Source organism: Lissotriton helveticus, chromosome 7 (assembly GCF_964261635.1).
Source record: "Lissotriton helveticus chromosome 7, aLisHel1.1, whole genome shotgun sequence".
Taxonomy (NCBI): domain Eukaryota; kingdom Metazoa; phylum Chordata; class Amphibia; order Caudata; family Salamandridae; genus Lissotriton; species Lissotriton helveticus.
Window position 1 is genome coordinate 1850655238 of NC_136068.1, and position 24315 is coordinate 1850679552.

Genomic DNA, 24315 nt, shown 5'->3' on the forward strand with positions numbered 1-24315 from the left:
TTATCTTTTGTTTGTCACTTGTTACGCCTACTGTATGCAATGCAATTATACTGTTTTCCTATATATACTGTATGATGTTAATGAGACGTTGCAGCTGCCATTCCATTCCATTGCATGCCATTTCATGGTCTTTAGGCTCGAGCCATCCGATTAAAGCCCATTCTGACTCAGATATCACGGATCCTGCCTCTTATTTATTGAGCTATCTGTTTTAGTTAATGTATAGAAAAATAGTACCGGTAATTAATTATTTGTTTACCACATAATTGGCGCCCGAATAGGTACGAGCCCCTTCCCCACGCGCCGGCGATGTAACGCAGGCCCCCTGACCCTTCTACAGCGTGACGGACCTCTACTGCGCACCGGCAGATATTTCTGCTCAAGTCTCCCTCAGGCCCACGGAGGAGACGGAGACTGCGGTCCGGCATCCAGACAAGGCGGTGAGGAAGGCGGGTCGTTCCGACCAGAGCCCAAGCCGAGAGAGCAAGGTCCGAGGTATCCGGAGGCCCACCTGTAACTGAAGCCCGAAGCCCGAGGCGCATGCGTAGTGCGTAGCAGTAACCAGACGTCGTAGCAGTCCAGTCCAGTCCGAGGCCTTCAGTTTTGCTTCCCGGTGAGTACCGTTGCTGGGGTTATCTAGACGGGTGTTCATTAATTTGTGCCCGGTCCGACGGGTTTGGGTACACAGATCCGGTCCGACGTGTTCACCTAGGTGGATACGGTATGACGTGTCTCTTTAGGAGACCGGTATGTTCTGTACTGTTTTAGCAGTGCATCCAGTAATTCTAGTAAGTCCGTTCTCGAGAAAGTCAAGTATTGTGTTTTAAATGTATCAGGTAGTATTCTGTCCGAATTGTTATTAATGTGTTCTTGATGTCGTGGTATGAATGATTGTTTTGCTGGTCATTACTGTGTTCACTGTGTATTGTGTTCAAGTTCAAGTACGATTCAAATATGCCGCTGTTTTCGAAGTTACGTCAGATAAAAACCAGAAAAGGGTTACTCGAAGAATCAGTTCCGGCCCCTCCCAGGGACAGTCCTGGACATTTCATGTATCACAAGCATGGCTTAGATGCCATACTGTATCTAGATTTATGGGTTGATTATACCAAACATCTCGAAGAGAAATATAGATGGCCTGTTTCAGGAACATGGGATGCCGAGTGCATCATGAGAGTAGAAGAAACATTATGGAAAAAGAAAGCCAGACAGTCCCAGAAGGATGCCATAGAGTTATGGCGTAAAGAATCCCATAAAAGAACAGAGAAAGAATTCAGAAAAGCAGAATTAAGTAGGGAATCCTCAGAAAAAGCCCAAGAAAGGGAATTAATCGAAGAAGGTGAACGAGTTAGAGCAGAACAGTCAGACAGACAGAGAAATGCCCTTATTAAAGGTATGTATCCTCTTCTCGCCGAGGGTTTGCCGAAGGCGACCCCGGAAGTATCTTGTAATTTACCGCCACCCTTGGTTCCGACTAAGCTGCGTCATAAACCAACTGCAGCCGAAATTTTTCTTTCTTCCTATTTAGACGACACTGTTCCCGAATATGCTAATACAGATCCTACCCCGCCAGTCCAAGTTCAAGTCCAGCCCCCTGTTAATAATGTAATTCCTGTGCCTCCAGTTGTTGGTCCCGGGAATCCTGTCCATGTGCCAGTACCCCAGGGTCAACCCACATTACGTACTCATACTGTACCAGTCACGTTACCAGCAGCCGCACATTCAGTATTAACTGACGATTCCAGTTCAGGAGGAGCAGGGGGAGGTACTCCTATCACCCCGCCTCAAACAAGGCGACGGACGCTGAGAGATGTAGCGTTACAGCGTACGCCAAAACTGGCTACGTATGACGCTCTCAGAAAGTATCTTACAGAGTGTGGACCTGATTGTAGATATGATCCAGTACCAGGCGAAGATAGCATGTTAATATATTCTATAAGTTTACGTCGAGTTGAAAGCTTCTTGGTTACCATATCGAATATGGAACAACATCTAGACAGAATATATCACTTTATTCAAACAGGGGAGAATCCAGAAAGTATTCACGAAGCTATGGCACACAGGAAAGTCGAGATTCAAGGCATGATTTTGCAATTTCTGATAAATTGTTTAATAAGAGAACAAGATTATCCTGATAAAAACAAGGAAGATATGAAAGTCCTGACAAGATGGAGTGACAATATAGCAGAAGGAAAACACAGAACACAAAATTGTATAGAATCCATGTACAAAAAGATTCGTAAAGAAATTATAAGTATACACCAAAAGGAGGAAGAAATGAGAGTAGCCGAGAAAGAGAATGACTCTTCAAACGAAGAGGTAGACAGCGAGATTCCCACTAGAATAGCGTATGTAGGTAGAACGAGACTTTCTGATAGACATTCACGCCTAGATTACAAGAAAGCTTTTCCTCCTCCCGTACCAGAACAGTTTTCTCTTGAACAAGTATTCCAGGCTACCGATAAAGTTCTGAAACTACGAATAGGTTACAGTGAGCTTAGTACCATGCATGAACAAGAACTAGCCCAATCAGCAGTCCGATGGGTTAGTGATTCTGCCACGTTTCCAGACGAAGTGGTGGCCCAAATGTTTCTGAAACTGCCCCCAGCCGAGCAGCAACTGGTGGGTATGTACATGATCCAGCACCTCATCACACTGTACGAGAGTCAGCATTCTGATCCAGGTCCCTTATATAATGTATTGAACGAGTTACTCCTAAACAGATGGAAAGGTCTAGGTACCGATTTAATTAGTGTCATTTTTTTACAGCGCCATAAATACAGAACGTTCCTGACTCCGCATATTGTTCCTGTTTCACCTCCGTTCTACATAGACAGACAGAATCCGTTGCGAGAAGTACATCCAGTTAAGGGAGCGGGGGGTAATCTCGAACGAGTATTTGTTTACACCCCGATCACGAAAATAGAACTACTAGAAATGAAAAAGTTAATACCCTGTCACGATAAAGATCCAGCAGGGTTCCATCGAGAATTAAAAGACATGCTCCGTATGGGAGAATACACGTATCCTGATATCATCAAAATGTTAAAGGTCCTGTTGCCTGCGGGCATATATGAAAAACTTAAAGAAAAGGAATGGGAGGTGGGAGAGAAAAAGATAGACTGGACCGCGTTAGAGAACGAAGATAATGTACGAGTCCCAGGTACTGGTCTTGGGGATAGAGCCAAAGAATTGCCAGAACTGTTAATACAAGTCTTGCCAAGATTACTAGCCACAAAAAAGGAAGATTGGGATGCCATCTCAGCCTCTAAACAGAAACAAGACGAAGACACTAGTGATTTTTATTCCAGATTTGAGAAATGTTTTATTATTAATAGCGGTTTGAAAACAAGTAGTGAGTCGTATCCACATCTTTTTGTTACCAAACTAGTTGAGAATTCTCTACCGCAAGTTAAAAATAGAGTATTGAAAGTCGAGAGTACTTGGCAAGCTAATACCCCGTCGCAAATGCTCCAGATGCTACAGTATCACCAGAACAGAATCAGGGAAGAGCAAGAACACGAAAGGAGACGTATGAAAGACACGAAAATGAAAGTACTAGTTGCACAGTCTGTTCAACCAGATAATCAGAAGAGGGGTCCGAATCAGACTAGTCATTCTGCAGCTCCTGTTAAAGGGACATGCAATTACTGTAAACAGCCAGGTCATTATATAAACGAATGTGCAGTTCTGAAACACAACATAGCTACAGGTAAGACGAAAGAGAGACCACGTCCTCCTAGACAAGAACATGTTCCGCAGAATGTCCAGCCACCGCAGAACGCACAACAGACAGTTACAGTACCGCAGCCTATAGCTGCCACGCAACACGTTACACAACAGATGTACCAGTACGCACAGTCAGATTATCCAGAATATCAGCAGTATTCATGAAGCAGCCTAGAGAGGGAGGTTGGCTTGCCTCTCATCGAGGTTCCTGTAGATCAAGAGGGTCCCTATGTACACAGTCAAGTATTAGGGAAAGACAGAAAGTTTCTGATTGATACAGGGGCAAGTAGGACTACCATCAGTCATGACGAGGTTCCAGGGGCTCCACTCTCAGGCTCAAGAAAAGTTTCCCTAGGATTTTCAGGAAAGCCTATTGTTAATGAAATATCGAAACCAGTTTCCCTAGAAGTTGATCCATTGTCCCGAACTACAGACTTGTTACTCACGAAATCATGTCCTGAAAATTTACTTGGTGTTAAAACATTGAAAGAATTAGGAGCGGTAATATGCTGTTCCCCAGAAGGTGTGAGATTGTTTTTACGTGATTTTAAAGGTCATTATGTGTTACGAGATTTTGATCCAAGATTACTGAAAGTACCACAGCATTTATGGGCGCAAGGTCCAACTGATGTAGGTTGTATGCACATTACACCCTATCGTGTCACTCTGAAACAAGGTGTTGTATTACCACGAATCCGACAGTATAAATTGCCACCTGAGGCTGTAGCAGCCTTATCGAAAATTATTGACGAGCTCATTGCTCAAGGAGTGGTTGTAGAAACTGACTCCAATGTATGTAATTCCCCTATCATTCCGATTCTTAAACGTACTGATCCAAATGCACCTCCAGTTTATCGATTAGTGATTGACCTTCGAGAACTTAATAAATGTATCATACCCCAGTACCCAGTGGTTCCAGATATCTCTTTCCTATTGACTGCCATTGATTCTGAAGCTACGTTCTTTACTGTTATTGATCTCAAGAACGCATTCTTTAGTGTTCCCATTCATCCAGACAGCCAGTTTCTTTTCGGATTCTGTTTAAATGGAAGAAGCTATAAATTCACACGAGCTCCTCAAGGTTTCACAGAAAGTCCTAGTATTTACAGTCAAGCACTTAAAAGACAACTAGACAGTATTCACCTGCCAACTGACACTGCCCTGCTCCAGTATGTCGATGATCTATTAATCACAGCCCGTACAGAACGTGACTGCGAACGTGCGTCACTGACAGTCTTGTATTTTCTGGCAGAGATGGGGCACAAGGTGTCCCCTTCGAAACTGCAATTCTGTGTCCAGCAAGTGGTATACCTTGGACACTTACTGTCCAAGAGGGGTAGACAGTTGACACCTGACCGTATCCAGTTAATAGCACATCTTCCACAGCCCAAGACACAGAAGGAGGTACGAGCTTTTATCGGCCTCACTTCTTACTGCAGACAATGGATTCCTCAGTATGCATATCTAGCTAAACCATTGATACAGTTAACGAAACAGGAGGCAGCCACATCGACTGTCCTCCCTTGGACTCAGGAACATACACTTGTTTTTAATGAGTTAAAGAAAGCTTTATGTAACGCACGTGTGTTAGCGACACCAAACTGCAGTAAGCCTTTTACACTTTTTGTCACTGAACGTGATGGTACAGCATTGTCTGTTCTCACGCAAGATCAAGCAGGACAACACAAGCCGTGTGCTTATTTTTCTAGCACATTAGATCCAGTAGCCCAGGCTCTGCCTGCGTGCCTCAAGTCAGTTGCAGCCACAGCTCTAGCTATCAGACAAAGTGATTCCATAGTGTTAGGACACTCCCTGACAGTACAAGTTCCACACTCCGTGGAAGTTCTTTTAAACCGAACACAGACTCAGCACTTGACAATTGCACGTTTAACAGGATATGAACTGACACTGTTTCAGCCACACATAGAAATCAGACGCTGCAACGTTTTAAATCCTGCTACACTGTTACCCTCGATTTCATCGAACCCTGCCACACATGACTGTGTGGAAGTTATTAACACCATGACAAAGCCAAGACAAGACTTGACTGACATTGCATTACCTGATCCCGACCTGACACTTTATGTGGATGGTTCATGTATGAGAACAAGTACAGGAGAACTAGTAGCCGCGTATGCAGTGACTACTGAAACTGAAGTCATAGAAACACATCGTATTGACACCCTGTCTGCTCAAGCAGCAGAGCTCATCGCTCTGACCCAAGCCTGCATACGAGCGAAGAACCTGAAAGTAAATATATATACAGATTCACGTTATGCATTCGGAGTCGTACACGACTTTGGAGTACTCTGGCAAGAAAGAGGTTTCATGACCTCTCATGGAGCCAAGATTCAGCATGGCCCCCTCATCCAAGCTCTGTTAGAAGCAATACATTTGCCGAAAGCCATTGCCATTATGAAGTGCAAAGCACATACGAAAGCTACTGACACCATTTCCCAAGGTAACGATCTAGCAGACCGAACAGCCAAGCTTACAGCTCAGACTCCAGACATTCCAGGTAACACGACAAAGACAGATATTCCAGATCAGACTACTTGTATGACAGTTAAGGACCCTACACGAGATGTACTAGACATACAGACACATGCAACTCCCGACGAAATCAAGAAATGGTCTGAACAAGGAGGGGTCCAGACAGATCAGGGATGGTTGACGAAGGGAAAAGCTACATGGTTCCTCCCCGACTCTATGGTTCAAGTCATTATTAACACCGCACATAGTCCAGCACATTTAGGAGAGAAAGCCATGTTAGACAGCATCCAGAATATTTGGTTTAACAAGCATTTACGAGCAGCAGCCAAACAGAAAGTACGTACCTGCATGATATGTTGTCAATTCAATCCAGGTAAAGGTGTTCCGGTGGAACAAGGTGGATTCCATCCTCCTGACCACCCTTTTGAAGTCCTCCAGATGGATTATATTCAGATGGATCGATGCCGAGGTTTCAAGTATGTCCTCGTAGTTGTATGCGCTTTGTCCAGATGAACGGAAGCATATCCAGTCCCAGATTACACTGCCGCGACCACTGCCAGGCAGTTGGTTCGTGAGTATTTTCCTCGCTATGGTTTGCCCAGGGTCGTGTATTCAGACAACGGCCAGCCATTCTCATCCGAACTCATGAAACAAGTATCTCTCCTGTTAGGGTACCAGTGGAAGTTCCACTGTGTGCGACACCCCGAGGCAGCTGGCCTCGTCGAGAGACATAATCAGACTCTGAAAATCCGCATTGCAAAGGTTTGCGCAGAAAAAGGCGTAGATTGGATGGTAGCTCTGCCAGTCGCCCTTTTTTACATGAGAATGGTCGCTCACTCCCGTTCTGGTCTGTCACCTTTCGAGGTTGTTTTCGGTCGTCCCCCGAACATGTGGGGTACACCAATGCCACGTAAAATAACTGATGTTGACAGTAATATGCTGACAGATTACCTGGCTTCCTTGATGTCTGCACTACTCTCTTGTCGTTCACAGGTTGCGGCTGCCTTTCCAGACAACACTCAAGTGAAACCGCACGAGGTCATACCAGGCGACCTCGTTCTCATAAGGAACTTTGATCGTTCAAGTCCGCTGGAGCCCCGCTGGAAAGAGCCGAAACTCGTTCTGATGACCACAAGGACCGCCGTCAAAGTGGAGGGCCGCAAGGGATGGATCCACTCCAGTCACGTCAAGCGTTTTCATGGACTCCGTCCAAAGACTTTTTTCAAGGACTGCCCAGATACTGACCATAAACTCCCCCTGTTAGAGAAAACTCCGCAGCAGGAGTATAAACTAAAGCTTCGGTCTAGTAAGTCAGACAGTTTAATTGTCTAAGTCCCTCTCGGGTGAAGCGGTTAGACAGGTTCCTGACATGTATGAGATAGACCCCCATAGTGAGAGAGTTAGACGAAACTCCAAGAAAATACGTTATTGTAAAAATCTGCGTAGCAGATGTATAATCACGTTATCGTTTATGTTATTTCTGAGTCTTATGGTTACATGCATAAGTTATGTTTTACATGTACATTTTCCTCCTATTGATTCACATGTACATCTTTCTTCTAATGATACAGTAGAGCACACTTTTAGTGAACTACCTCCTCACGAGTTATCCTATAGACTTGCCATGCGCAACAATACTTTTATCCGAATGTTACACTATTCGCACCAGACTAGCAATGCCACTAATTGTTGGGTGTGTGGTCGACTCCCCCCTTTCCAGACACCGAAGGGAGTTCTGCCACTCTTTCCCTATCCATTTTCACACAATGGGTCGTGTGGAGCATGGTTTACGATAACATCATCCTCAGACGATAAGTCCCTTCTGAATAGAACATGTTTCCCAGACAAGGAAGGTCTGTCCCATAGAACAGGGTTAGATCTAGAAAATGAAGTATATGATCTAGGTAATTATTCCTCGAATTTCATGGTTTTGAATGTCCAGTCTGAGACTACTCCAGACTTGCCTGCTATTACAGTCCTACCAGTCAAAGGCGAATTATGTGTCCGAAAGAATGGTTCAGTACATCTAGGACATAGTGATTGTACTACTGTGGTCGAGTATAGTGACAGTGGGAAATCTAATTTCAAAGCCTCACGTCATTCATATTTTGTATGTGGTCAGACCGCATATGTACGTCTGCCCCTAGATTGGGATGGAACATGTTACATTGCCTTCCTACTGCCACCAGTTTTTCTAGCCCCATCCGATTATCACAAGAATACACATCTAGTACACGTCAGACATAGAAGGGAGATCGAGTCCCCAATTGTCGATCAAACTGAAACTGCCCTAGAACAGTATACAGACTTCAATAAAGGTTTCTTTTTCTTCATAGGTCCTGTCCAGAATAGTAAGCTAATACGTAGGCTAACCAGAACCCTTGAAGCAGTAGTGAATGAGACTACTTCCGCTTTAGGTAACTTAACCGAAGAACAATCTGCTATGAGATTTGTTGTCCTTCAAAACCGCCTTGTCCTTGACGTCATACTGGCCGATAGGGGCGGAGCTTGTAGAGTCATCGGATCTAGTTGCTGCATTTTCATTCCTAATAACGCACCGTCTGTTTATTCAGCTATAACCAGACTTCATAAAATAGCCCATCAGTTGCACCAGAATCCAGGCACCTGGACATGGTCCGGTTGGCTCTGGAGTATAATATCTGCCTGGGGATGGAAAGTATTGTCATTTCTAGGAATAGTAGTAATGATCATATTCAGTTGTTTTCTATGTTTACAATGTGGCCCTGCGATTTGCGGCTTGTGCGCTACCTCTTGTATTCCAAGTCCTAAGTCCCGTTCCAAGAAGATTCGAGACGAGCAAATGATGCTATATGAACAGGTAGATGGTATCATGAATATTGATGTCTCCTAAAGGAAACGTAGGGAACAAGGAGGGAATGAGGAAAATCGAATTTTGCCTTGTCATGTGTCCCTACGTGTTCCCCATTATATGTTATATGTGCATGACCGATATGCATATGTTCCCCCTTGACCGAATAAAGACGCAATTATAGTTGTGTCTAACGTTAGTATGCCAGTTTCCAGTCCTCGTGAAAGCAACGAGTATTAGGCCTATGTTGCCAACGTTTTACATTGTGCACGTTAATTCAACGAGTTGTCCCCGTTTCTAGGCCTCAAAGGGCCCGGACACCAGATTCAAGCTCCAGTCTCCTGAAATCACTCCGAGGAGCGATGCAGCCCCTCCCGTATTCCTGACCCTTCGCTTACTTTCTGCCAAGCAGCGCGGTGCCCGGCCTGGCCTGCCTGCCTGTCTGCCAAGAATATGTTATGCCTCTAGTTATCAGTTCAGCTCCCCGGCTTCACATTCCTAAGCTAACGAACCGCATAAACATCTTCAGCTATAGTCTAGTCTTCCTGTCTCCTTGCAAGAGAATTACTGAATTAGTATTCATAGAAGATTCATAGCACACGCAATACATGTAGAATATATGCATGCACCAGCCTTAGTGTCAAGTAGCCTTTGCCCTGATAACTTTTAGATTCTATCAACATGTACTCCAAACACAAGATACCAGATATACTATAGGTACATGTCGTCCTGACATCCCAGACTTTAGTCTCCTCTTCTAGTGTAGAAGTCAGAGCCCTCAGCTCTCCCCAATTACACGTCATGGCCCGTTTGCGCGCACCAGTAGGTTAAAGGTTCCAGCTGCCCAGGTAGCCCCCTCCATGTATTGTGGAAAAGTAAATTTTGCCATGTTCTGTGTCCCTACGTGTTCCCCATCTTATGTTATATGTGCATGATTAATATGCATATGTATTCCCCATGATCGATTAAAGATGCAATTATAGTTGTGTCCATCTCTAGTATGCCAGTTCCCAGTTTTCGTGAATACAACGAATATCAGGCCTATGTAAAGTTACGTTGCCACGTTTTACAGTGTGCACGTTAATTCAGTAAAAAGTCCCCGTTTCTAGGCCTCAAAAGGGCCCGGACTCAGATTCAGCTCCTGTCTCCTGAACCCTCGCTGAGGAGCGATACAGCCCCCACCTGTATCCCTGACCCTTCACTTACTTCCTGCCTCACAGTGCCCGGCTCGGCCTGGCTCTGCCTCCTAGTCTGCCAAGAGTATGTTATGATTCTAGTTATCAGTCCAGCTCTCCTTCTCTGCATTCCTAAGCTACTGAATCGCATCAATAGTTTCAGTCATCGTCTAGCCTTTACGTCTCCATGTAAGAGAAATACTGTATTAATGGTCATTTAATATTCCTCAACACGCACTACATGTAGAATAATGCATGCACCAGTCTTAGAGTCTGTTAGCCTTTACCCTGATAACTTTTGGATTCTATCAGCATGTTCTCTAAACATCAGATACTAGATAGTGTTTAGGTACATGTCGCTTTGACTCTCCAGACTTTCGTCTCCCCTTCTAGTGCAGAAGTCATAGCCCCCAGTTCCTCCTAGTAACACGTCATTGTCAGTTTGCGCGCACCACTAGGTTAGAGGTCCCGGCTCCTTAGGTAGCCCCCTCCATGTTTCCGCCCCATTTATGACACATTCTGTTACGTTTGCATCACATGGCTATGTTCACGCCTCTTGTTACACCTACTTTATGCCTTATCTTTCACGACTGCTACGAACCCCGCCCACTGCTACGCCTATTGTATTGAATACCATGTATTTTGTTTAAGTATATATGCTTGTGCACTGTTATTAAAAAGTTGCTAGCCATCCCAGATCTTGCCCGTGCAGGTTGTCCTGTTCCTGTCCTTTATGCTGTATTAAAACCTGCAAACTCCAGCTACCTCGAATCTTGACTCTTATTTATTGAGCTATCTGTTAGTATAGTATCCTGAAAAATAGTACCGGTATTTAATTATTTATTTACCACATAATGGCGCCCGAATAGGTACTTGCCCTTTCCACACGCGCCGGAGAAGCCACGCAAGCCCCCTGATTCTCTGCAGCCGTGACGGAACCATACCGTGCACGTGCAGATATTTCTGCTTCAAGTATCCCTCAGGCCCACGGAGGAGACGGAGGTTGCGGTCCAGCATCCAGACGAGGCGGTGGAGGAACGCGGCGAGTCCCGACCAGAGCCCAAGCCGAGAGTCCAAGGTCCGAGGTATCCGGAGGCCCACCCGTAACAGAAGTCCGAAGTTCGTCCGTCCGTCGTCGTAGCAGTCCAGTCCAGTCCGAGGCCTTCCGTTCTTGCTGCCCGGTGAGTACCGTTGCTGGGGTAGTATCTAGACAGGGTCAATTGTATTGTCTCTGGTCCGTGGGTTTGGGTACACAGATCCAACACGAAGTGTCCACTTAGGTGGATGCGGGTCCTGACGTGTCTCTTTATGAGACCGGTAAGTTTCGTACTGTTTTAGCAGTGCATCTAGTTTCTGTTCTAGTCTGTTCTGTTCTCGAGAAATTCATGTATTCTGTTTTCTGTTTCCAGGTAGTATTTTGTCCGAACTGTTATCTTAAATGTCATTCATGTATTTCAATGTCGTGGTATGAATGTGTTGTTCTTCAGTAATTATCGTGTTCATTGTGTATTGTATTGTGTCTAGACTCCAACCCAGTCATGCCTCTGTTCTCAAAATTACGTCAGTTAAGAACTAGAAAAGGTCTGTTAGAAGAAGCAGTTCCGGTCCCGCCTAGGGACAGTCCAGGTCATTTTATGTATCAAAAGCATGGCATAAGTGCCATATTGTATCTAGATTTGTGGGTAGAGTACACCAAACAGTTAGAGGAAAAGTATAGATGGCCCGTATCAGGTACGTGGGATGCCGAGTGCATCATGCGAGTAGAAGAGGCATTATGGAAAAAGAAAGCCAGACAGTCACAGAAAGATGCCATCGAGTTATGGCGCAAAGAATCTCATAAAAGAACCGAAAAAGAAATCAGAAAGTCAGAATTAAATAGAGAATCCTCAGAAAGAGCCCAAGAAAGGGAATTAATCGAAATAGGTGAACGAGTTAAAACCGAACAGTCAGACAGACAGAGGAATGCCCTCATTAAGGGTATGTATCCTCTTCTTGCCGAGGGCTTGCCAAAAGCAACCCCGGAGGCATCCAGTAATTTTCCGCCGCCCTTAGTTCCGACCAAGCTACGTCACAAACCGACCGCAGCTGATATTTTTCTCTCGTCCTATTTGGACGACACAGTCCCAGAATATGCAAATCCTGTTTCACCAGCTCCTGTAAATCATGTAATTCATGGTCCTCCAGCCACCGGGGCACCTGTTACAGCACCTGTTACGGTACCCCCGGTCCAGCCCGTAGTACAAATTCCCGCCACATCAGTCACTTTGCCAGCACGAAGAGTATCAGTCGACGATTCCAGTTCAGGGGCCGCGGGAGGAGGTCCTCCTGGTACCCCGCCGCCAAATAGACGTCTAGGGTTAGTCGAGTTACATGAACGTGCGTTACAGCGTACGCCCAAATATCAGTCCATTGCAGAAATCAGGCGAGCTCTTACTGAATGCTGTTATGATCCAGTCCCAGGCGAGGATAGTATGGTTATATATTCCGTACGTATAAGGCAGGTGTCCGAGTATTTGGTCACCCTACCGAATATGAAAGAAGATCTAGACAGAATGTATCGTTTCATTCGTACAGGAGACGATCCAGAAAGTATTGGTGAAGTCATGTCTCTCAGGAAAGCTGAGATCCAGTTCATGTTATTAAAGTTTCTAATCAATTGTTTAATTAGGGAACAAGATTCCCCGACTAAAGATCCGAACAAAATGAAAATTCTGACAAGGTGGAGTGATAATATAGCAGAGGGTAAGCACAAGACACTCAATAGTATAGAGAGTATGTACAAGAAAATACGTAAAGAAATAATAAGGTTACACGAACAACGCAAAGAAGCTCTAGGAAGCGAGAAAGAAAATGACTCTCCTACTGAAGAAGTAGACGACGAGAATCCCGCCAGAATAGCGTATGTAGGTAAATCTAGATTTCCAGACCGACATTTACGCCTAGAACACAAGAAAGTCTTTCCTCTTCCAGCACCAGAACAAGGCTCTCTAGAACAAGTATTTCAAGCTACCGATCAAATTCTGAAATCACGAATCGGTTATAGTGAGTTAAGTACCATGCATGAACAAGAACTAGCCCGATCAGCAGTCCGATGGATTACTGATTCTACCACTTTTCCAGACGAAATAGTGGCACAAATGTTTCTGAAACTGCCCCCAGCCGAGCAGCGACTGGTGGGTATGTATATGATCCAGCACCTCATTACATTGTATGAGGGTCAACATTCTGATCCAGGTCCGTTACATGATATCCTGAACGAGTTACTCCAGTATAGATGGAAAGGTTTAGGTACAGATTTAATTACTGTCATTCTAGAACAGCGCCACAAATATAGAACGTTTCTGAATCCGCACTTTGTTCACGTCTCACCCCCAGAAAGTAAACCGTTTTACATAGACAGACAGCATCCGTTACGAGAAGTACACCCAGTTAAGACAGCGGGTGGTGAAATGCAACGAGTATTTGTTTACACCCCAGTTACCAAGATGGAACTCTTAGAAATGAAGAAGTTAATTCCCTGTCACGACAAAGATCCAGCAGGGTTCCACCGAGAATTAAAAGACATGCTCCGTATGGGAGAATACACGTATCCAGATATTATTAAAATGTTAAAGGTCCTGTTGCCCGCAGGGGTATACGAAAAACTCAAGGAAAAAGAATGGGAGGTGGGAGAGAAAAAGATCGATTGGACAGCTCTAGAAGCTGAAGATAAGATACGAGTACCAGGTACCGGTCTCGGAGACAAATGTAAAGAATTACCAGAATTATTGATACAGGTTTTGCCTAGGTTATTAGCCACTAAAAAGGAAGACTGGGATGCAATCTCAGCATGTAAACAGAAACAAGACGAAGACACTAGTGATTTTTATTCCAGATTTGAGAAATGTTTTATCATAAACAGTGGTTTAAAGACGAGTAGTGAGTCATACCCTCATCTTTTTGTTACTAAATTAGTCGAGAATTCAAGTCCACAAGTTAAGAATCGAGTTTTGAAAGTCGAAAGTACATGGCAAGCTAGTACTCCGTCCCAGATGTTACAGATGCTCCAGTACCACCAGAATAGAATCAGAGAAGAGCAAGAACACGAGAAAAGACGTATGAAAGACACGAAAATGAAAGTACTAGTTGCACAATCTGTTCCACAAGACAGTCAGAAGAGGGGTCCGAATCAAGCCAGTCATCCTGCAGCTCCCGTTAAAGGGACATGCAATTATTGTAAACAGCCAGGTCATTTCATAAACGAGTGTGCAGTTCTGAAACACAACATAGCCACTGGTAAAACTAAAGAAAGACCACGTCCGCCTAGACAAGAACAAGTTTCACAGACTTCTCAGCCACAGAATGCACAACAGACAGTTACAGCACCGCAGCCTATCGCTGCAACACAGCATGTTACACAGCAGATGTACCAGTATGCCCAGTCAGAGTATCCAGAGTATCAAGCGTATTCATGAAACAGCCTAGAGAGGGAGGTAGGCTTGCCTCTCATCGAGATTCCTGTAGATCAAGAAGGTCCCTATGTTCATAGTCAAGTATTAGGGAAAGACAGAAAGTTTTTGATTGATACAGGGGCAAGTAGGACTACTATCAGTCATGACGAGGTTCCAGGGGCTCCGCTCTCAGGCTCTAGAAATGTTTCCCTTGGATTTTCAGGAAAGCCTATTGTAAACGAGATATCAAAGCCAGTTACTCTAGAAGTAGGTCCATTGTCCCGAACTACTGATCTGTTACTTACGAAATCATGTCCAGAAAATGTGTTAGGCATTAAGACATTAAAAGAATTAGGTGCAGTTATTTGCTGCTCCCCAGAAGGAATACGTTTGTTTTTACGTGACTTTAAGGGTCACTATGTATCACGTGATTTTGATCCAAGATTACTGAATGTCCCGCAGCATCTATGGGCGCAAGGTCCAACTGATGTTGGTTTTATGCAAATCACACCCCACCGTGTGACTCTCAAACCAGGTGTAGTCTTACCACGAATCAGACAGTACAGATTGCCACCTGAGGCTGTAGCAGCCTTATCCAAAATTATTGACGAGCTCATTGCTCAAGGAGTGGTTGTAGAAACTGACTCCAATGTATGTAATTCTCCTATTATTCCAGTTATGAAACGTACTGATCCAAATGCACCTCCAGTATATCGATTAGTGATTGACCTTCGAGAACTCAATAAATGTATCATTCCCCAGTATCCAGTAGTCCCAGATATCTCATCTCTATTGACAGCTATTGATTCTGAGGCAATATTTTTTTACTGTCATAGACCTCAAGAACGCATTTTTCAGTGTCCCCATTCATCCAGACAGCCAGTACCTTTTCGGTTTCTGTTTAAATGGAAGGAGCTATAAATTCACACGAGCTCCTCAAGGTTTCACAGAAAGCCCTAGCATTTACAGTCAAGCACTTAAGAGACAACTAGACAATATTCACATGCCAACTGACACTGCCCTGCTCCAATATGTCGATGATCTACTGATCACAGCCCGATCTGAACGTGACTGCGAGCAAGCATCACTTACAATCTTGCACTTCCCAGCCGAGATGGGGCACAAGGTGTCCCCTTCGAAGCTTCAATTCTGTGTCCAGCAAGTGATCTACTTAGGCCACTTACTGTCCAAGTCGGGTAGGCAGTTGACACCCGATCGCATCCAGTTAATAGCGAGTCTTCCTCAGCCCAAGACACAGAAGGAGGTACGAGCTTTTATCGGCCTCACTTCTTACTGCAGACAATGGATTCCTCAGTATGCATTTCTAGCCAAGCCACTGATACAGTTAACGACACAGGAGGCAGCCGTATCGACTGTTCTCCCTTGGACATCTGAACATACACTTGCTTTTAATGAGTTAAAGAAAGCCTTATGTCAAGCTCCTGTTCTAGCTACACCGAACTACAGTAAGCCTTTTACACTTTTTGTCACAGAGCGCGAAGGTACAGCATTATCTGTTCTCACACAAGATCAAGCAGGACAATACAAGCCTTGTGCTTATTTTTCGAGCACATTAGATCCAGTAGCCCAGGCGTTGCCTGCGTGCCTCAAGTCAGTTGCAGCCACAGCACTAGCTATCAGACAAAGTGATTCCATAGTATTAGGGCATTCCTTGACAGTACAAGTTCCACACTCCGTGGAAGTTCTTTTAAACCGAACACAGACTCAGCACTTGACAATTGCACGTTTGACAGGTTATGAACTGACACTGTTCCAGCCACACATAGAAATCAGACGCTGCAACGTCCTAAATCCTGCTACACTGTTACCGTCAGTTATTTCAAATCCTGCCACACATGACTGTGTGGAAGTAGTTAACACTATGACTAAGCCAAGACAAGATCTGACAGATATTCCATTACCAGACCCTGACCTGACACTTTATGTGGATGGTTCATGTATGAGAACAAGTACAGGAGAACTAGTAGCCGCGTATGCAGTGACTACTGACACTGAAGTTATAGAGACACACCGTATTGACACCCTGTCCGCTCAAGCAGCAGAGCTCATCGCTCAAACGTGCCAAGAACCTGAAAGTTAACATTTACACAGATTCACGTTACGCATTCGGAGTTGTACACGACTTTGGAGTGCTCTGGCAAGAGAGAGGTTTTATGACTTCTCATGGAACCAAGATTCAGCATGGTTTCCTCATTCAAGCTCTGTTAGATGCAATACATTTACCGACAGCTATCGCTATCATGAAGTGCAAAGCACACACGAAAGTTACAGACATTATTTCCCAAGGTAATGATCTAGCAGATCGAACAGCCAAGCTTACAGCACAGACTCCAGACATACCAGTTAACAAGACACCGACATCCACTCTAGAACCGACTACATGTATGACAGTTAAGGACCCCACTCAAGATGTCATAGATATCCAGTTACATGCTACTCCTGAAGAAATCAAGAAATGGTCCGAACAAGGAGGGGTCCAGACAGATCAGGGATGGTTGACGAAGGGAAAAGCCACATGGTTTCTCCCCGACTCTATGGTTCAAGTCATTATTAATACCGCACATAGTCCTGCACATTTAGGAGAAAAAGCCATGTTAGACAGTATCCAGAACATTTGGTTCAACAAGCATTTACGAGCTGCAGCCAAGCAGAAAGTCCGTACCTGTATGATATGTTGTCAGTTCAATCCAGGTAAAAGCGTCCCGGTGGAACAAGGGGGATTTCAGCCTCCTGACCACCCTTTTGAGGTCCTCCAGATGGATTACATTCAGATGGAGCGATGTCGAGGTTTCAAGTATGTCCTTGTAGTTGTATGCGCTTTGTCCAGGTGGACAGAGGCATATCCAGTTCCAGATTATACAGCCGCGACCACTGCCAAGCAGTTGGTTCGTGAATTTTTCCCTCGTTATGGACTCCCTAGGGTCGTGTATTCAGACAACGGCCAGCCATTCTCATCTGAACTCATGAAGCATGTTTCCCTTCTGTTAGGGTACCAGTGGAAGTTTCATTGTGTACGCCATCCTGAAGCAGCAGGTCTCGTAGAGAGACATAACCAGACCCTAAAAATCCGTATTGCCAAAGTCTGTAAAGAGAAAGGTGTAGACTGGCTAGTAGCTCTGCCAGTCGCCCTATTCTATATGCGCATGGTCGCACATTCCAGATCAGGTCTGTCCCCTTATGAGGTTGTATTCGGCCGCCCCCCCGAACATGTGGGGTACACCTAGACCCCGAAGTATTACCGATGTTTCCAGTAATATGCTGACAGATTACCTAGCTTCCTTGATGTCTGCCCTACACTCTTGTCGTTCACAGGTTGCCGCTGCATTTCCCGACAATATTGAAGTCAAGCCACACGAGGTCCTTCCCGGCACTCTGGTTTTAATCAGGAATTTTGATCGTTCAAGTCCGCTGGAACCTCGCTGGAAGGAGCCCAGACTAGTCCTTCTGACCACCCGCACGGCCGTGAAGTTGGAAGGCAGAAAAGGCTGGGTGCACCTGTCTCACGTCAAGAAATTTCATGGACTAAGAACTAAAACATTCAATGATACTTCTACAGACATTTCCGATTCTAAAAATTGCCCTATTCTCAAGGACTGTCCCGCTATTGACTTTGATTCCAAGCCCTCCCTGTTAGAGAAAACTCCGCAGCAGGAGTATAAACAGAAGCTCCGGTCTAGTAAAATAAGTCAGCCAGTTTAATTGTCTAAGTCCCCCTCGGGTGAAGCGGTTAGACAGGTTTCTGACATGTATGAGATAGACCCCCATAGTGAGAGAGTTAGTCAAAACTCAATCAGATGCATCGTTTTTCTAAGTTTTATATTGTTTCTAAGTTTGATGGTTACCTGCACAAGTTATGCATTGCATTTATGTTTTTCCAATTTCTCATGTAAATAAGTTTTCTAATGCTACAGTAGAGCACACGTTTAGTGATCTGCCTCCTCACGAGCTATCCTATCGTCTTGCTATGAGAAATAATACGTTCATCAGAATGTTACATTATTCACACCAGACCAGCAATGCTACTAATTGTTGGGTGTGTGGCCGACTTCCCCCTTTCCAGACACCGAAGGGAGTTCTGCCACTCTTTCCTTATCCGTTTTCACATAATGGTTCGTGTGGAGCATGGTCCACGTTAACGTCATCCTCAACAGATATGTCCCTTCTGAATAGTACATGTTTTCCAGACAAGCAAGGTCTCTCCCACAGAACAGGGTTAGATCTAGAGAATGAAGTTTATAATTTGGGTAATTATTCATCGAATTTTATGGTCCTGAATGTTCAGTCTGATCCTACTCCAGACTTACCTGCAATTTCAGTACTACCAGTCAAAGGCGAATTATGTGTCAGAAATAATGGTTCCGCACATGTAGGACATAGTGATTGTACTACTACTGTCAAGTATAGTGACAGTGGGAAATCTATTTTTAAAGCCTCACGTCATTCATATTTTGTTTGTGGCCAGACCGCATATGTTCGTCTGCCCCTCGATTGGGATGGAACTTGTTACATTGCCTTCCTACTGCCACCAGTTTTTCTAGCCCCATCTGATTATCATAGAAACACACATCTAGTACACCTTAGACATAGAAGAGAGATCGAGTCCCCGATTGTCGATCAAACTGAAACTGCTCTAGAACAGTATACAGACTTCAATAAAGGATTCTTCTTCTTTATAGGCCCTATCCAGAATAGTAAGCTAATCCGTAGGTTAACCAGAACCCTTGAAGCAGTAGTGAATGAGACTGCCTCTGCCCTAGGTAACTTAACCGAAGAGCAATCTGCTATGAGATTTGTTGTGCTCCAAAATCGTCTCGTTCTTGACGTCATACTGGCCGATAGAGGAGGAGCATGTAGAGTCATCGGATCTAGTTGCTGCATTTTCATTCCTAATAACGCGCCGTCTGTTTATTCAGCTATAACCAGACTTCATAAAATTGCCCATCAGTTACACCAGAATCCAGGTACCTGGACATGGTCCGGTTGGTTTTGGAGTATCATATCTGCCTGGGGATGGAAAATATTGTCATTTCTAGGTATTGCAGTAGCGATCATATTCAGTTGCTGCCTCTGTATACAATGTGGCCCTGCGATTTGCGGCATTTGTGCTACCTCTTGTATTCCTAGTCCCAAGTCCCGCTCTAAGTACCGTTCCAAGACAATTCGAGACGAGCAAATGATACTGTATAAAATGATAGATGGTATCATGAATATTGATGTTTCCTGATGGAAACGTAGTGACAAGGAGGGAATGTGGAAAAGTAAATTTTGCCATGTTCTGTGTCCCTACGTGTTCCCCATCTTATGTTATATGTGCATGATTAATATGCATATGTATTCCCCATGATCGATTAAAGATGCAATTATAGTTGTGTCCATCTCTAGTATGCCAGTTCCCAGTTTTCGTGAATACAACGAATATCAGGCCTATGTAAAGTTACGTTGCCACGTTTTACAGTGTGCACGTTAATTCAGTAAAAAGTCCCCGTTTCTAGGCCTCAAAAGGGCCCGGACTCAGATTCAGCTCCTGTCTCCTGAACCCTCGCTGAGGAGCGATACAGCCCCCACCTGTATCCCTGACCCTTCACTTACTTCCTGCCTCACAGTGCCCGGCTCGGCCTGGCTCTGCCTCCTAGTCTGCCAAGAGTATGTTATGATTCTAGTTATCAGTCCAGCTCTCCTTCTCTGCATTCCTAAGCTACTGAATCGCATCAATAGTTTCAGTCATCGTCTAGCCTTTACGTCTCCATGTAAGAGAAATACTGTATTAATGGTCATTTAATATTCCTCAACACGCACTACATGTAGAATAATGCATGCACCAGTCTTAGAGTCTGTTAGCCTTTACCCTGATAACTTTTGGATTCTATCAGCATGTTCTCTAAACATCAGATACTAGATAGTGTTTAGGTACATGTCGCTCTGACTCTCCAGACTTTCGTCTCCCCTTCTAGTGCAGAAGTCATAGCCCCCAGTTCCTCCTAGTAACACGTCATTGTCAGTTTGCGCGCACCACTAGGTTAGAGGTCCCGGCTCCTTAGGTAGCCCCCTCCATGTTTCCGCCCCATTTATGACACATTCTGTTACGTTTGCATCACATGGCTATGTTCACGCCTCTTGTTACACCTACTTTATGCCTTATCTTTCGCGACTGCTACGAACCCCGCCCACTGCTACGCCTATTGTATTGAATACCATGTATTTTGTTTAAGTATATATGCTTGTGCACTGTTATTAAAAAGTTGCTAGCCATCCCAGATCTTGCCCGTGCAGGTTGTCCTGTTCCTGTCCTTTATGCTGTATTAAAACCTGCAAACTCCAGCTACCTCGAATCTTGACTCTTATTTATTGAGCTATCTGTTAGTATAGTATCCTGAAAAATAGTACCGGTATTTAATTATTTATTTACCACAGTATCCACCCATTTATGACACTTCTGTGACGTTTTCATCACATGTCTCCGTGCACGCCCTGTGCACGCCTTCTTTGTACGCCCATATGTTCTTATCTTTCGTTTGTCACTTGTTACGCCTACTGTATGCAATGCAATTATACTGTTTTCCTATATATACTGTATGATGTTAATGAGAGGTTGCAGCTGCCATTCCATTCCATTGCATGCCATTTCATGGTCTTTAGGCTCGAGCCATCCGATTAAAGCCCATTCTGACTCAGATATCACGGATCCTGCCTCTTATTTATTGAGCTATCTGTTTTAGTTAATGTATAGAAAAATAGTACCGGTAATTAATTATTTATTTACCACAGAGGTGTCTCCCACTTGGGGAGGTTGTCTCAAATATGTCCCCAGGGGTTAAGAAAGCCGACCTGACACCAGGGATTTTGCCTTTGGGGCAAAAGAAAGTGGTGCAGGTGTTGCACTCTGAGGTGTCCTATTTAAGGTGCGGGGTGACCAAAGCCAGGGTGCAACAACCACACCACTTTATGATAATTCCAGGAGTCCTGCATCAAGTCATAGTACAGCGGGTACTGCAGCATCCAAAATCCAGTTTGCCTTATGCAACAATTATGTGGGATCAAGGGAGCAAATTGGCTTGGAGGGCTACATCATTATTTTTTAGAGTCATTAATAGAACCTAATGATAGAATATTGCATTTTTTCTGATCAGTTTATGTTTAAGTAGTGCCTTTCATAAATAACTGGTTCAAGGGGCTGAGGGATTAAAACAAACCTCAGTACCCTGACTTTTTAGCAATTTGAAACGATAACGTTTGCCTTTTCTGCATTTGTCAATGGACTACATATGATAGTTGAATTTTTCCTTTCCAGATGATTTATACCCAGATGCTAAAGTGAACACCTCAACCTCAGTGCCTCAGATAGTACCTTGAATTCCAGGCTGGTAGTTTTAAATCCTAATCATGCCTTTTGAATCCACTACCACACAATTCCGGCCCCTCTATCTCTCTCTTGTAGGTTCCTCCTTTATTCATGTGTGATATTTTTGCTGTTTTTCTCTCTCTGTCTTTACCCTCTGTGCGTTTTTCATTTTCTTGGTAGATAGCTGATACAGGAAAATACGTGCCATTGGAAACCATCAGCATCACTCAGCCAATTAAGTACTGGCTGAGAGTGTTGCATCAGTTGTCATACAACATTTAAGTTTTCGGGGGTACCGCAGCAGACGGGAAGGCCGTCTGCGCGCTTTTCTGCCCGGTCGAGGAGTCGACCGGGCGGAAAAGGGTTGAATATTCAAGCAAGGATTCATATGCGCTGGCCATTGTGGTGTTCACACTGCATCAGGAAATTCAATAGTAACACCCAGAACATGAGTGCTAATTGCTATATCTTTGAAGGTTTTGTAGCCAATTAGAGATATCCAAAAGCCATCAATAAACCATAACAAAGTGGTATGCTTTTGGAAATCCAGGGTCCTAATGCAATCCTCTCCATGAAAGTTACTGCTCTAAATTACTACATCTGTAGTCCTCATGTGACTCTATGAGTGAAATTAAATGATGTTGAGTGTCCCTTCGGGTGCAATATATCTACATATGTTAGAAGAAAGATGAAAGGTGGTAAGAATGAGGGGAGTTCTCACCTCTCAGTACATCTTCACATCTGTCCTCTAGTTTCCTCTTCCCCTTAAACTGCAGAGCTGTGTATCCCTCCTCGTCCTCCGGTTTTCTTCTCCCTTGGAACTGCAGGGCTGTGTATCCCTCCTCGTCCTCTGGTTTTCTTCTCCCTTGGAACTGCAGAGCAGTGTATCCCTCCTCTTCCTCTGGATTTCTACTCCCCTTGAACTGCAGAGCTGAGTATCCCTCTTCATCCTCTGGTTTCCTCCTTCCCTTGAGCTGCAGAGCTGTGTATCCCTCCTCGTCTTCCATAGTTGAAATTATAAAACTGAACTTTTGAACAAAGGGTCTGAGCTTTGAATGGTTTCTCGCAGAGCTGCTTGGCTGCGTCCCTGCTCTCGTGCACAAGAACTACAATCTACCAGCCCTCGGATAGAAGGCGTCATATTGTGATGAGCTGCCCACAAACCACTGAACAACTATCAAAGGAACTTAAGCAATGGAGTTTTCACACATTGAATCTTCATGTTTAATGTTATGTCTGGTGTAAAATTGCAATAGGCGAGTAGCCTTGGCTACACAAGACTCCCTTTTATATCCGAAGAGTTAAAAATGGCAAGAGTGTCCTCAGTCTAAGCCTGATTTCACAATCAAACTCCTTTGATTTCAGATTGAAAAGGAAAATCCAGAGCAGAATCCCCAAGTTCATGTTCCTCCGCAGATTAAAGACTCCTTCCAGAAATCAGACGGTTTCTGTTATCTCTATATTTTACATAATGTCCTCAGTATGTTTGCTGGTGTACTGCTACTCTGTTGCTCTTTTACAAGATTTCAGTTAAACATAAATTCACTAGTATAAAACAAAGAGTGAAGGCCTGTAATTATCAGCAGAACATTTTGTATTTTCACTTCAAAAGCCATAACATCTTCTAACGCTTGTCATTACATATTGAGTGGGCAAACATCCATTACAATGCAGGCATTACAACACAAGTTCCATTGCATCCCATACCATTACAACGCTGACAAGCACCTTCCCTGAGATAAGCATCCAGCGGTGTTAGAATACTAAATTACATCGTAATGGTGCATGTGTTGTACTGGCTTGCATTGTAATAGCATATGTTGTAATGGAAGTTGCAGTTGTAAGAAATCACGTTGTAAAAGTATGCACTGTAATAGTTTGCGTTGTAACATCACAGGTCCATTGAGTGGAAATGGATAGTATTACAAATTTGGTTTAGGGCTTCCATTATCAACATTTTGAGTGCTATCGTGAGGAAGAGAAATGCGAACCTGCATCTCCATCTGTACACAAGGACAGTGATGTTAACGTGATCTTTGTGCTGCCCTTAGCCACACACACATTAATTTTGTTTAGACTTCTGTCAAAAGGGATTCCCTAATAGACATTTGTCTGATTTCTGTACTTCCACTTCATATCAGTGGGTGCACCTAGTGCAAACCACACTTTGCCCTAGAGTTACTAATGCTTTGCATGGTGCACAGACATAATATCGAGTTTTTTTAAGTTCAAAGACATTTTTGTTGATAAAAGCAAGGGTGTCAATAAAAAATACAAAACATTAATAGATATAGTACA

The 24315-nt window shown here is 44.1% G+C and overlaps 1 pseudogene; it reads right to left on the reverse strand.

The window, feature by feature from the left end:
* Nucleotides 1-23024, reverse strand: part of LOC144769746 (killer cell lectin-like receptor subfamily B member 1B allele C) — a 138847-nt pseudogene extending 115823 nt beyond the window's left edge.
* Nucleotides 23025-24315: the final 1291 nt, after the last annotated feature.